The following is a 14,718-nucleotide window of genomic DNA, read 5'->3' as shown; positions in this document are numbered from 1 at the left end:
TCTGGCTCGGCTCTCTCTCCAACTGTTCAGCTTTGTTAATATTAACAAGAAATATTCAGCTACTCTGTCATTGTGATGAGCAGCAGAAAGACATGCCCTGGACATGTGAGCAGCACACACTCTACAGAGAAGCCAGTCACAAACATAGGTGGAATGTTTGAAGTGAACGTTTCATTTCTTAAACTATAACCAAACATGGAACTCAAACCCATCCTCACTCCCATGACTTAATATATTATATTTTTTTATTATATATGTTGGGAAAGTGGACTTTTGTGTCCTGTACTGACGAAAAAGCCAACCTTCAGCATTGAATGTTACACATAGATGTTTCAATGTACTATGACAATGTTTTCCTTCCGTAGCATTCCTGGCGGGCAGCGTGGATCGTGAGTTGCGCAGGGCAAAATAAAAAACATTTTACTTCCATACAGGTACAAGCGCGTTGCGGAGTGCTGGGAGCACCACGCATGGGGTGTGGGAATGCACAAGGGGAAACGGGGAGATGTGTTGAATCTCTCTTCCGTGAAATACACTGGATGTTAGTTACTATTTACATTCCCTCGCGTGGCTCTCCTTGGTAACAGTGCTGAAAGTCACTGGGACGACAACGCACAGCCATTTGATGGTCTTTAAATAGCAATCTGACACATCATTAAATGTACAATGAATGGAACTCTATCGCATAGCTCACCCTAACCCCAACATATGTCTCTAAATGCACAATGAATGGACCACCATCCCATGGCTTCCCATAACTTTTTAAACATCGCGCAGCCAATGCATCAACATCCGGCACCTGAGGCTGCCTTTCGTCAGTATCAGACACTATAGGCAACTTATCCAACATCAATATATGTGACGCCAGGGAGTGAGAATGTGTGGTGCAACTGAAATACAAGTTGACTACTCACTGTGGTGTCGATGAAGCATAAAAGGCACTTGAAACATTTATCCCCGGCCAGTCTCTCTACCTCTGACTTGTAGTTCAGTGCTGTCTGTGAACAGCAATGTCTGTTATCAATGGATTTGTTTCTGCTATCCAGTGCTAATGATTATTGCTTGATTTGCACATTCTGACTTGTTTCTAGAACATTGCAACGCCTCTACAGTCCTGGTATATGTACTACATTGTTTCGACTTGTTTTATCCATGTGGCCAGCAGAAAGGTTTTCGTTTTTACCAAGCACTTTTTTTAAACCGGCATAGAAAGTGTGCGGACAGGAACATGTGAGGATCCCTGTGGATGTAGCCTAACATCCATATGCGTGGATTGGAAGCAGCAGCGACACTGCAAGCTGAAGATAATAAGAGGAGAAAGTGTTGGTAATAAAAATCCTACAATTTATAGAACAAATATTCAATGTTTAAGAAGAAGTTTGCTTCAAGCATCAAACATGCAACTCTCCCATGTGGTTTCCGGTATGGAACAAGAGCTGAGAGAAGAATGAATCCCATTCTGTCTGCTGCCTCTTAATGTCTTTTTTTTCCCAGATTGTCAGCTATAGGTTTTTTGTTTGATTGTTGATTTTTGTTACTGACTCTTAAAGTCTGAATCTGAAATGATGAATTCAGATGGTTTCTGAACATGTAACTCATTCTTGTTTGTCTTCCTCAGATAACCCTTCGGTGGCATGACTTGCCTCACCACTATTGGTGTTTGATGGTTCTGAGGCCAGTTTTGTGGCTAAAAATTGATGACTCACAATTCTCTGATCGACCGCTTCTTTTTGTCAGAGTCTTTCCTTCAGTTTTTGAAAACGGTTGTGTCAGATCTTTGATATTACCCATACGCCTGATTGCATTCAGGAGCTCTGGCTGTTTGTGACCGTCTCATCTGACGCGTTCAATGAAAGTCTAATGCCTTTAATGACTGGTTATTAGAGACTTGCAAGTGCGTCAGGTGGGTTCCTGTTTCAATCAGACGTCAGAAAACGCATTTTAACATCAAGAAGTCCTGTGGTTTTGAAGTGCCACGGTGTGAGGTGGTATTCCAGACACCACCACACACCAGTCCTACTGCAGTTGATGAGAAAGTGGCAGCATGAAAGAGGCATGGTGGAACTGTGACTTTGATCAGGAAAATGCTGAGTACGAATGGTGAACTCCATCTAGCCTCATATGAAAGAGAATTGCTTATTTCAGAGGAAAAATGTCAGTCAATTAAGTATGTGGTGCAGCACCCTGAACTGTGAACACAACGTCAAAACAGAATGAATTTGTGTGTTTATTTGTGTTATATTCATTAATCATTAGCTCGCCGTCTCATCTAGTCTGGGTTGCTCCTCATTCATTGTGAAATACTTCACTTGAACATCCACCAAGCAAGACGTCGCCAACGGGTGAATAGCAGAGTTGCTGTTGCTCTTTTGAAGCATCACAGGGTGAACATGAGCTAGAACTCAGCTATGATTAGAGAGTCAGAGAGATCAGAAAAAGAGGGACAAGCAGACGAAAGCTGGCCTGGGGAAGGTACAGTACGTGAGATGGGACAAGACACCGAAGGAGATCCTGATTGAAAGTTAAAGGAAGCATGGAGCAGAGGTCCGATTCTTGTCAATAACAAGTCGAAAATGAGGAAGAGAGAGAAAGTTTTTCAAATTCTGAAGAAAGAGGGGGTAATATAGGCAAGCTAGCGTGTTTTCCCCTGGAGGAAATTACCGTCTCTCACTCCTGTTTTTATTTTGCGCTTCTCATGGTTTAGGAAGCTTCACAGGAGAGCTCGCGACTCAACAAAACAACACATTCTATTTAATGTGGGAATGGATGAAAAAAAATGTTGAGGAGGGTTGGAGTGGATGGGTGGGTAGGCAAGATAACTTTGAAGTGTTTTTGTTTCCTGTGAAGAAACAAAGGCTTAATAATGACTTCAGACTGCAAACAATATAACAAAGGAGGCTGGCATCAAGGAACACAGACTAAAGCTGAATTGAGACTTCAGATCTATTCTTTGAAAAGAGACGTGTGCCTCTCAACAAAATGAGCAAGGATTCAGCATGTGCGCATGCGACTGTGGTGGCAGATTGTTGACAAAATTACTCTGGCACCAGTTTCTATAAGGTACAATATTTACAGTTGTAAGCTTTACCACAAACCTGTTCGCATGAGACAGTCTAAGTATGTGTTTCCCTTGAATATTTTAATAATCGATGGCCAGCGACTGACAATGGCAGTGATTAATCACTGAGTCCCTTCAGACCAGGGGTGTCCAAACCAGTCTTCAAAGGGCCCAGGTTATGCAGTTTTTTGTGCCAACCCAGCTGGCTAAACTGTCTGTGCTTGATAGGTTGGAACAAAAACGGCGCCCACTGCGGCCCTTTCTGGAACAGTTTGGACACCCCTGCTGTAGACTACTTCATCCAGGTGTGTATCGTCTAGTATTCTCTTTAAAAACATGTAGGTTTGAGTGTTTAACTCCAAAGTCCATTGAGATCCCATTGTGTAGAGGAGTCAGGATTGTATTCTGGCTGTGGTGCACTTATGTAAAGAGATGAGTGTTCCAAATTGTTTTCATGAGAAAAGTCAGATCTACACGAAGACCTGCATCACAAAAAGGCAGACATGAAAAAAAAAGGTTAATGATTGCAGTTATCAAAGTACAGTGGTACCTCGGTTTTTGAACGTCTCAGACTTCAAACAAATCAGAGTTCGAACAGAAATTTCAACGTTTTTTTGTTTTGGATTTTGAACGAAAATCCAGAAGTTGAACGCCCCCGAAAAAAGACGGAAAACACGAAAGGTGCGCGGGCCGATCAGCTGACCCACGTGTCACAGGGGAGGTGCTCTCCTCACCTCCGAGGCTGGAGCGCTCACTCCAGGGTTTTATGTCCTGTTGTTGGCTGGAGCTCAGACAGGGATGAGGCGAGTCTTGGACAGAGCGTTACTTGGTTTATGACTTTGTCACAGCCAAACTGCACAGAAGCGCACATTCACAGCTGGACACACACCGGGCACCTCTTCACTTCTGGAGAGACGTCACTCACTCCGCAACCCCTCCCTCATGCAGCGGCCACACACATAGAGGAACAGCGCACCTGCAGCAGACACTCTACATTCACTCCTACAAAAGACTATTTTAAGGCTTGGAACGCATTATTTCCTTTTCCATTAATTGTAATTTGAAAAATCGATTCAGATTTCGAACAAATCGCTTCTCGAACGGTGGTCCGGAACGGATTGTGGTCGAGAACCGAGGTACCACTGTACTGCAGCTACTTCTTTCTCGTGGCCTGAGCCCTCTGGCTTGTACAATGGCGCGGTTAATATATAGAATTTTACATCTAATCAATCAGCCACCGATTATGAAAGGCTGATCTCGGCGTGATCAGTGAATGTCGATCACTGCCTGTCATTGCCGATCACAAAATCTGATCACATGCGACAGCCGGCACTCGGATGAAGCACCGCCCGCGGTTTGTGATGAGTCCGCTACTCCCTCCCTCCCTGCCGACTCGCCGCTCACTTGGCAACAGCATGTCTACTCTGGAGGTGTTTTTCAGTCTGTCATGAAAAGTTTGCATCCTGCAGCACGTTAAAAGGCCTCAATGCCACAAATATTATATAATATAAAAATAAATACGGTATATAAAACACCAGCACTTGACAGCACAGAGAGTTTTCCGTGCTCATGAAGGTGAAACTGCAGGAACCAGAGGTCATTCGTGGACACTCGCTGGTCTGACCGTGACATTCGGAACACTAAGCATATCGCCCAAGAAATAATCATTAATTTCACAGAGCTAGATGGCCAGCCTTTCTCGGGTGTCGTTTTACGATGGGATCAACCATGACCGAATCTGCTGCTGTTCTGTCTGTGTCAGATGCAGCGCTCTTTGGCCACATGAGTCTGAAACTTTTGCAAACGTCCATAGTGGGAACTTTCATAAAAGAGGTTGAGTGCTCTCCCTGTCTTTTGGAGCATCCCTGATTTTTATAGTCTAAGGAGCGTCGTGCTGGCTAAAATATTGAGTCTCGTCACATCAAACCGATGACATCACAGGCATTTTATTCACCTTTAAAGCTCTGAAAATGCACTGTTTCACCCGCGTGTCCGCAGGTCTGCCAACAGAGACGATCTACTGGAGGGTGAAAACAACGCATTTTTTTTACACTTTAAATGTAAATAAGATGTGAGGAGTCCATGATTCAAGTTCAGAACATTGCAAAGATTGTTTCATGAGTAAGTTTCGATGCTGATCCGTTTCCCTTCTTAAAATTTGTGAGGTGCAGCTAATATTCTGGTGCACTCTGTTGTACGGAAAATACGGTATATTTTTCACATGAAACCAAATACTTTGGAATGAGTTCAACATTACCGCACAACACAAAACATTATTATTTTTCTACTTCAACATTCGCTCACTTGAGTTGAATAACACCACTGTAGGCCAAAGAGCAAAATTTACTTCTTCTAAGAACCAACTTTATCTTGATACACTTGACAGACTGGAACCTGGTGCCGACTGCTTTGTGTCATTAAAGATGGAAGCCATGTAAATGACTACTATCTCACTCGTGTATCATGAAACGATGAAAAAGAAACTCCTTTTGGACCAAATAACAATGACCACTCCCACTCATGTTTACATTCCCTGATCTCCCTGTAACATGTTATATCAACTCTTACTCAACTCTTACTCAACAATACTCAACGCTTTGATGGAACAGCTCTTCATTTTTTCACCAGCTAAAACGGTTCAAAACAACCTTACAAGAGAGTAAGAGAGAGAAGTGCAGTGAAGATATCACCTTGCCTTGTTCCTTTATTTCGGCCCTCACCAGCTAATTATTTTCAGCTCTGTGGATAAAAACATTTGACGTTAGCAAACTGAGTCGTCCACTTTACAAGTTCATTATAAATTAAACTTCTATTGCCTATTTTTTTATTATCAATTACCAGTACAGTAACTTCATGTACTTGAACAAACTACACACAAATCACACATCAATGTGTATGTTGGTCAGGCATTTGTTTGTGTTAAAGCGAAGGGGTTCATGGCCACTTCCCACAAACGCACAAGTGACTGATTTTAAGACTGAAGTGAAAACAAGAGGATTAGACTGGAGATGATGAGGCTATCTGGCTGCAGCGTTGTAAACAAAAGTGTAAACACAAAATCTTCCTGCCTGTCTCACCCTGTTATGAATCAAACTGGATGGAATGTGACACAATGGAGACACATCTATACATCTTCATGGAAAGTCAAGTTCATCCAAATTGGATATCACTCATATATTTCCGGGATAGAGGGGGATTTCCTGTCGAAGTGGGGAGTTAAAGCTCTGGCCGCACTGGAGGAGCACATATCATTGTATGCCGATCCTTGGCGACAATCTGACAGAAACTTTAAATCGTGTAAAGAAAAGGTATGTCTTCCTAGCTGAGTAGCTTGTTTTGAGGTACAGTTCGGACATGAATTCAGAGGCCTTGATTCATAATTGAGCTTCAATCGGGGGGTCGATTGAGCTTCACGCCTCAATCGACCCCCTAACTGAATGTCACCCATCTTCACTTCCATGGCGTAATGTATTGATGTTGTGAAAGTGGACTTTTGCATTCTATACTGACGCTCAAGGCAGCCTTCAGTGTTGTATGTATGTTTATCTCTACCCAATGTCACGTCAGAGATAAAAAAAAGGAGCAGAATGGGGGAAAAAATCTTTTCACATCTGTAACTTTTCACAGGATTCTCTTCTCGGTGAGATTTGTCATGAGCAGCAGAGTTTGAGTACAGTACCAATTTTTAAAGCTTTTTGTAAGCTATTGAAGAATGACTCCGAAGGGTTTTTCCCCATTTCGCTATACTTCTCTGTCTATTCTCAGCGACTCCTGAGGGTGTCTGTCTAAACTTCCAGTCATTGCTCCTCATTCTTGAGGAAAGGTTCCTGAAATCTCACAGTCATCATCATAATCATTCCACAGACAAGAAAACCATCCGCGGACATGTTCTGTAAAGTCTTTCTGGGACCGTCCTGGCTCCCACTCGAGCGTTGTCAGTTTATATCTCAAGAGGATGCGTGGATTTCTCATGTGTTCCGTCCAAGCTATGTGACACTTGCTGTAACTGGTTATTGAGTGATACTACATTATAAAAAGCTCTGTCAAAGGTGCTGCTACATCGCTCGTGATCAAACAGTCGAGCTCTTGGAACTGGGTACACAAAGAGAAATCAACGTATTGAGCACTTCAACATGTAATGTGACACGTCAAATGATATGGGCAGCATGATGAGCATTCACAACATCATCACGTTGGTTTTTGTCATGAATCAGTCTTGATGCTGGATTCCGATTTATAAACTATTTCAGAAGTGATGTTTCGTATCCTCATGCTTTTTGTAGCCGGTATTTACATTGTGAAATATGGATTCATAACTCCTGTTTGGAAAGAGTTATATGAGGAAATGTAAAGTCATATTCCTCTTTTATTTAATTACTGGATGAAAATAGGTTTGGTTACATTTTATTTGTCTCATATGTTCAGTTTTTGCAGCAGTTTGAAGATGCTCTGTGTATTGTATCTCTGCTGCCCAATTGTAACCTTGTGTTCTGAATCTGCTGCAGCGAGAGGAGGAAATAATGAACAAGAACAGTAGAGAATACTGGAACATATTTGTAAACAAGCATATGGTTTGCATTTTTATGGGGCATAGATCATTGTGACTTGGTCACTTATAGGTATCCTGCAAGCAGAAAAACTGTGGCCACCCCGGGTTTATGCACACGGTACCTGCTCCTATCCTCTGAAGGGTACGGTAAGCTACATTTGTCCATTGCCCCCTATTGATCCATATCCACCACCTGTGTCTTTTTGGGTGCATCAGAAATGGGTTTGGTCACTGGGGTTGCTGAATGATGCCAGGGCGTCTCAATAGTCCTCTGGATCCCACTTCAGCCAAATACTACTTGGCATTCCATCATAGTTAAGCGTCAGTAGCACAAATTTCTTTTGTTTCTCAAGGGCCTCTTCAGATGACTTCTTCCATGGGTCTGTGAGCTCCATGATGCACACAGACTTCATCAAAGGTGACCTGAGTACCAAGTCTGGTGAAGGATTGGTGACTGCAAACTCAGGTGGAAAGACTAATCCCGGGCAATGGCCCATTCCTTGTTTCCACCGAAGCTGATACTTGCACCGAGGGCATTTAAAGGGAGCAATGAACCAGTGTGCCAAGACACTCCTCACCGGCAGCAGTTCACAGTGTCACCATCTACCCCTCTCACAGCACTGTGCTGGATTATTTGAACTGTACTGTACCACCCATGTCCCACAGGTTTGCTCTTCATTTGATCACAGTGCTGGCTGTGCCTGGGGTCAAGTTTCAAATGAGATTATCTTTCATCTGACGCATTGGTCCCTGTGCTAGCTGCACTGCTGTTATGTCAATGCTTTGAACAAAACCTTGATTTAAAGTACATGCAGTCCATGTAAATTGTTTTACTTTGAAAATTTGAGTTTCCTTTTATCTACTGACTTCCTGCCTGAACAATCCACTGTAGTCTAAAATGACATTGACTCCATGGAAAAAATGGTAGCATCCTTCCTGTGTGGATGTGAGCACCAATGCCTTATGGGAGTTACAATTCATCCACAATTTTGGAGTCCACGAGGGAACTTTTCACACTGCAGATTTTCAGTGGGAACAGTTGGAATCCGACATTATTCTTTTCAGTAAATCTTTAAGTAAATCTCTCTGTCAATAAAATCAGATGTTTAACAGCCCAATAAATGTGAAAACATGTGAGTTATCAAAACCTGCAGACAATGCCAGTCCCAGAACGCTGCACTGTTCAATGACTCCAGTTCCCCAGGACCACAGTCCTGCTGCGGCGGCTGCACGCATCAATGTTCTGGGAGTTTGCAAAGTTGTTTTTGAATGATGTTGCCTGCTCAGACAGCCATCGGAAACCTTTACTACTCTGCATTTATCATGTTTGTGTGGATTCACGCATTACACATGGTTTCTGGCATCTAGCGCCGAGTCGCCTGAGGCGAAAAGCTCACCCCCGCGGAGAGCTTCCAGGAACCAGATATAGCTTGTCAGGCGGGATCAAGTCCATGGCCAAAGCCTGGTTTACTTGTGTTTACATGTCGGACTTTTGAGGGGACCACACTTTGTCCTTAGTGTGAAAAGTCCCTAGGATACAGGTCCACCTCAGTCCTCTACACCGGCTCCCTTTAAGTGAAAGCACAGCGACGATACAGTAAGTGGTAAACTTTAAGGTTCTTCTTGGGAATTATTCAATGCATTTCTTCAGTGTGTCAGTTGCTATGTTTTCCAATTTCTGTCTGTCTTCTACTATGTGATCATATTTTCTTCCACTGTGCATCTCTTCCATGGCTTCGGCCGACCTTCCTACATTCAAATGGACTGACACAGATGTGCGTGATGAAGTTCAACTGCTTTACTATCTTAAGGACAGCATGTACACTACTTTCACACCAAAATCATTCTTTAGCATCAACTACTGACTTTTGTGGTCTATAAAGTGTGTTCAACTTTGTGTGTCAGACTTTATAACAAGGTAAGCTCAGTCTGTCGGTTCAATGCAGCCACTACAACCACACGAGCTTCCGAAATGAATAAAGAAATTCAGTGCTAAGTTGTTTTTGATAGATTTTTCCCTGTGTGTCTTCTCTTGTGTGATCTAGCAACTCTCCTTTCCTCATATCCACCCGACTACTGAGAGGCAGACAGGACAGACAGGCTCTGATACAGATGAGATGCAAGGACTTCTTAAATGGCCTTGTTAATATTGATGTGTGTGTATGTTTGCTTAGGGGACAGAATGAATTTTATCCTAAGCGTTTTCCATACCAGCAGCCACCTGTTTACGACTGAATCAATGGTTTTCTGTCACTGGGGCCATCTGGCATCTCCTTTTTAATTAGCCAAAGAAGGAGCCAGCAAAGATTTGTAATGGTCACTGAGGGAGTGGAATGGAACATGAATTGGAGGCAGCGGACAGTGAATAACAGCATGCAGGCGTGAGGGACGACAACAGACAAACATATGTAGTGTACGCAGCACACCGCCGGGAAAGCACTTCAGTTCTAATTAAACCCAGATGAGCGCTTGAAAAGTTCGGAGCTGTTATTCTGTGTTTGATGGAGGTTTCAACGCCAATTTAGCAATGAATTCGCCAAAACCAACTGAAATGAGCTTGGCAGTGACAGGGACCAGTGACAAGATAAAGCTTGCAGCAATGAATTTTACCAATGCACAGAACTTCTCGAGGCAAAGGTTGGAAAAAAAGGTCTTCTTTTTCTTTCACTTAAAGAAACTGTAGTGAGAAATCCATTGCTAATGTTGTTTTAAATGGATGACCACGTCCAGTTCGAATAAAGAATGACAATAATATTGCTTCCTTTCACACTCAAAATCAAAATGGAACTTGTTGACAGGCCGTGACGAGTCATTGGTTCCCTTCCACGTTAGCATTTCATTGGTCTGGACTTTGTAGCAGCACAAATTTCTGGCTCTGTGATTAATAATTTAAAAAGGATGAAAGACGCAGCATCACCAACCAAGCCTCTCCCCATTGGCGTGATATATGTTGGCAAAGTGGACTTTTGCATCCAAGGCTGACACCAAAGTCACCCTTCAAGTTTTCAATTAAGTAATTTGCACCCTTCCATTTTTAGCAATCAAAAAGAGCACCTTATCTGATGTGTGCCTCAACATGAGCCTTTTCTGGCTTTTTATTTTATTTTTTATTTTTTTTTCAGGTAATGATCCAGCTTCAGACACCACAAGAACTGCGCCTGTGAAGTATATGCCCAGCGTCCCATTCTATGACCAATGGATATCTCCCAGTAGAAGCATCAGTTGCAGTAAGTGCAGTTTTAATATTGTCATCATACCAGAGAACACCAAACCACCATGTACATTAATGCAACTTTATTGACATGTAGACGGCTACTACTGACTAAGGTTGGCTTTGTGCATCACACCAAAGAGATCAAAATACACATTAGATGCTCTGTTGGCCAGATACCAAGGGTTGCATTTTTATATTGACATACAAAGAATATGAAAACAGAGGTACACCAAAGTACCCATAGAAAGGAATCTGGCAGACAATGACAAGAAGACATGTGTTGCTGTGTCCGAGTTCTTCATGCTTTTATTTTGGTGATTTCCAGTTGTGTCTCGTTTCCGTTTCCTTGTTTTTTCCACACCTTTCGAGCAACACGTCTGACATTCAACAGCTAATCATGTCTTCATGGATATCGACGCCTCTGTGCCAGGACTTGTCGCCAGATGGTTACTTCACGTTCCTACGGTAAACTCTTCCAAGACTCCACTCTCTCGTTTTGCCTCTCTGAATATTCTAAATTCTGTCCGCGCTTGATTCCCTTTTCAGCCGCCTCCTTCACTCTCGTTCTTCTCGCTTTGTGTCTGTTTCCACAATTATTTTCCTGTCGCTCCATGAGTGTTATGTAAATCTCACTTTTGTTTTTCTGATAGTTAGCGTTATTTCCTCATGTGTGTTTGTGTTTTCCACCACCGAGCGGTTTCTGTTGATTGGGCCTCGCGAGTTGTGTGTATTTCCTGGTCCGTGTTCTGGTTCTGGCGTCCTTGGTTCATCATATCTGTACAACTGTGTATAACTTTGTCATTGTTTGTTATATCTTCACACAGAAAGCCATGACAAAAGAATTAATAAACAAATGTGACGATTCACTCTAGTGGACACTGACTGAAGTTTTGTTTTCTTCATGACAGTTTCACTGAAATGGTGAGAGCTGTAGAGACATTGAAAAATCAAAGCTGCCAGTTTCACACCCTCATTTCTTCCATGTGGTTTTCAATTAAGCTTTGACTGACTTGTGTCATTTCACAAGGATTGTTGAAGCGTTGATGATGATGGTAACTGACTCTAATAGCAAAGGTCAGCAGAGCTCCACCATATCAAACTCTCTATTCAGTTTCACGTAATTCATTTCCCACTGAGCTTCTGTCAAAGAGAGCATTGGAAACTCTGTTTTTGATGACATGGTGATTATCGATTGATTGAAATTGATCTAAACACTGACCTTCTGTGGGAAGCTTGTATTGTGCTCTATTGTTTCATTGTTTCACTTTCATTGCTTCCCAAATTTCCAGTCAAGCTAAGCCTGTTTCTTTTTTTTTGTTTGTTTGTTTTTTAAGGTTTAACGGTCATGAGTGTGTCCAAAAAAGTGAACATGTAGGAATGTTTGGCTCTTAGTCTCTTAGCCTGAAAGTCTGATAGGTGGCGCTCTTGATTTACAAAAATATGTGCGGTTGAGTTAAAATGGTTGTTCAAATCCAAAGAGTGCCATCGAGTTGGTCCTGAAACTGATGACACTGTTTCATGAATCCTCATCAGCCCATCACTTCTGATGGTTCGATGAAGATCACAGAGTTGTCTTCATTGTCAGAGCTCAGTAGACAGTCCTCTCTGTTAACTGTGATATTCTGTTTCATTAAAATGAGCATCTCAGGACCCCCCAGTTGGAGCTGGTGGCAGTTGCCCACTAGACGGGCGCTTGGTGAGGCCTTCTGAAGCTGCTGCCCCCGCGACCTGGCAACGGATAAGCGGATGAGGATGGATGGATGTTTCAGGAAGTGCTATCTATGGGCTCTGAAAATGAGCCTTCATGGAGCTTTATAGGACACAGATGAGTTGTGATGGGCTTATGAGACTTCATGTAACAGTGTCTAAATGGGACTCACTGCTCTGAAATCTTTGGGTTTGAAAAAAACGTTTTGAGGGAAAAGGGGAGCGTGAGATTGATAGACGGGGTGATGTGGTCGCTGTATCGGACCGTCGTGGTGAAGGGGGAGCTGAGTCACAAGACGAAGCTCTTGATTTACCGATTTATCTACGTTCCCACCCTCACCTATGGTCACGAGCTTTGGGTAATGACCGAAAGGATGAGATCGCGGATACAAGCGGCTGAGATGAGTTTCCTCCGCAGGGTGGCTGGGCGCACCCTTAGAGATAGGGTGAGGAGTTCGGTCATCCGGGAGGAGATCGGGGTGGAGCCGCTGCTCCTCCACATCGAGAGGAACCAGCTGAGGTGGCTGGGGAGGTGTTCCGGGCATGTCGTACCGGGAGGAAACCCCGGGGGAAGACCCAGGACTCGCTGGAGAGATGATGTCTCCGGTCTGGCCTAGGAACGCCTCAGGATCCCCCGAGAAGAGCTGGAGGAGGTGTGTGGGGATCGGGAAGTTTGGGCTTCCCTGCTCCGAATGCTGCCTCCACGACCCGGCGGTCGAAGAAGGTGAAGGTGAACGTGAAACCATTTCAATGAAACCAGACATCATTTTTCAAAGCGCCACCCACTGAGCCCTGAAAATCAAGGCACTGTTTCATGAAGTGTCATCAACCCATCAATATTGAACATCATACAGCACTACAGTTATGAGCAGTTTCTACCAAGCTGCTCTGACAGATGACAGAGTGCACATTATTAACCCAATTAATAACAATTTTGAGATAATTCCAATATGAATCTGGGGTCCTCCCTAATCGCGCTGGCATGAGCATGAAGCCCATCTCCTGTGAATGTGAAGTGGAGTGGTTCAAAACTCATTTCCTTTTCCCTGTAAGGCATTAAAACGTTTGAAATGCAGAACTATAATCATCAACACTGATGCTGTATTTAACTCACGGCGCGATTAAACAGAAACAGGGACACTGTTCCTCCCAGATTAGATTGATATGCGTGTCTCTAAAGCTGCTGTGAATGCATCATCTGTGGCCAAAAATAAAACAAATATTAAGTTAATTAAGTGCCTAATATGTTGAGGAATTAAACAAGTAGCATGCAAATGAATAAGATAATCAAAGATCTTCCAAGGAAATGTTTGAAGTTGTGGCGGAAAAAAATGATCCACGGGGGAGCGTGCGAAACATGAGAATTGATATAATAAATGAATTTCCTTTTCATCCTCTTTTAGTCACTTGACCAAAGCCTCAGATTAATTAGAGGGAGTGAAATAAAACTGCGTTATCTGGGTTGTCTGTGCGCAAGAAGATGAAGGGAGACTTCGCATTCCACTCCACATACATAGTCACAGCAAATAAAAAGATGAAATGACTCCTTAAAAAAAAGCCTTAAATAAATGTACATCTAGCAAGTATAAGCTAGAATGTAGACATTATTCCTGCCGATAATGTACTTAAACAGGTAGTTTATATTCCCAAGTATCCCCACCTATTTCATGGCAGAGAAGCTGCCAACATTAATTATTTAAAAAGCAAAGAAATCTTTATTTCACACTTGCAGCTTGCACTGAGGAAAACTTCATTTCCCATGCCTCCAGGTTGAAAGTAAAATAGGCCACTTTTCCGAACTCAATCTCCTCTTATATTTGGAGTTTTAGTTCATCATACTACTCTTTAAAACTCACAAAAGGCCAAATGCGGAACATTACTTTTCTGCGCCGAAGCATTGTATTCTATTCAGGAGATACCATCATCAGATTCTTCAAGTAAATTATGACATTATTCATCCATGATGATGTTTCTTTTCACATCCTTTTGATTGTGACATCATCTCATAGATCACCAGCCTTGGAGTTGGACTTGTGTTGCAGTGGCATCACGCTGACACTTGCCTCTTCTGATGCAAGTTCCTCTGGGAATTAGGAGTGGCCTCACAAAAGCAGACTTGTGAGGAGGGCCTGGCTCTGTGGAGGGACGGGCATCTGGTCAGTGGGGAGGAGATGGAGAAGCTGAAGGCAG

The 14,718-nt window shown here is 42.9% G+C and overlaps 1 long non-coding RNA gene across 1 annotated transcript; it reads left to right on the top strand.

Annotated features, from left to right (window-relative positions):
- Positions 1-2,933: 2,933 nt before the first annotated feature.
- Positions 2,934-12,262, top strand: LOC128767563 (uncharacterized). The gene is made up of 3 exons (XR_008416139.1): positions 2,934-3,060; positions 3,287-3,363; positions 10,730-12,262. It is a non-coding gene; the product is annotated as an uncharacterized LOC128767563 (long non-coding RNA).
- Positions 12,263-14,718: the final 2,456 nt, after the last annotated feature.

The sequence above is a fragment of the Synchiropus splendidus genome, chromosome 11, assembly GCF_027744825.2.
Source record: "Synchiropus splendidus isolate RoL2022-P1 chromosome 11, RoL_Sspl_1.0, whole genome shotgun sequence".
NCBI classification, from domain to species: domain Eukaryota; kingdom Metazoa; phylum Chordata; class Actinopteri; order Syngnathiformes; family Callionymidae; genus Synchiropus; species Synchiropus splendidus.
Note: the sequence above shows the minus strand (reverse complement) of the source record. Positions and strands in the feature narration are given on the sequence as shown.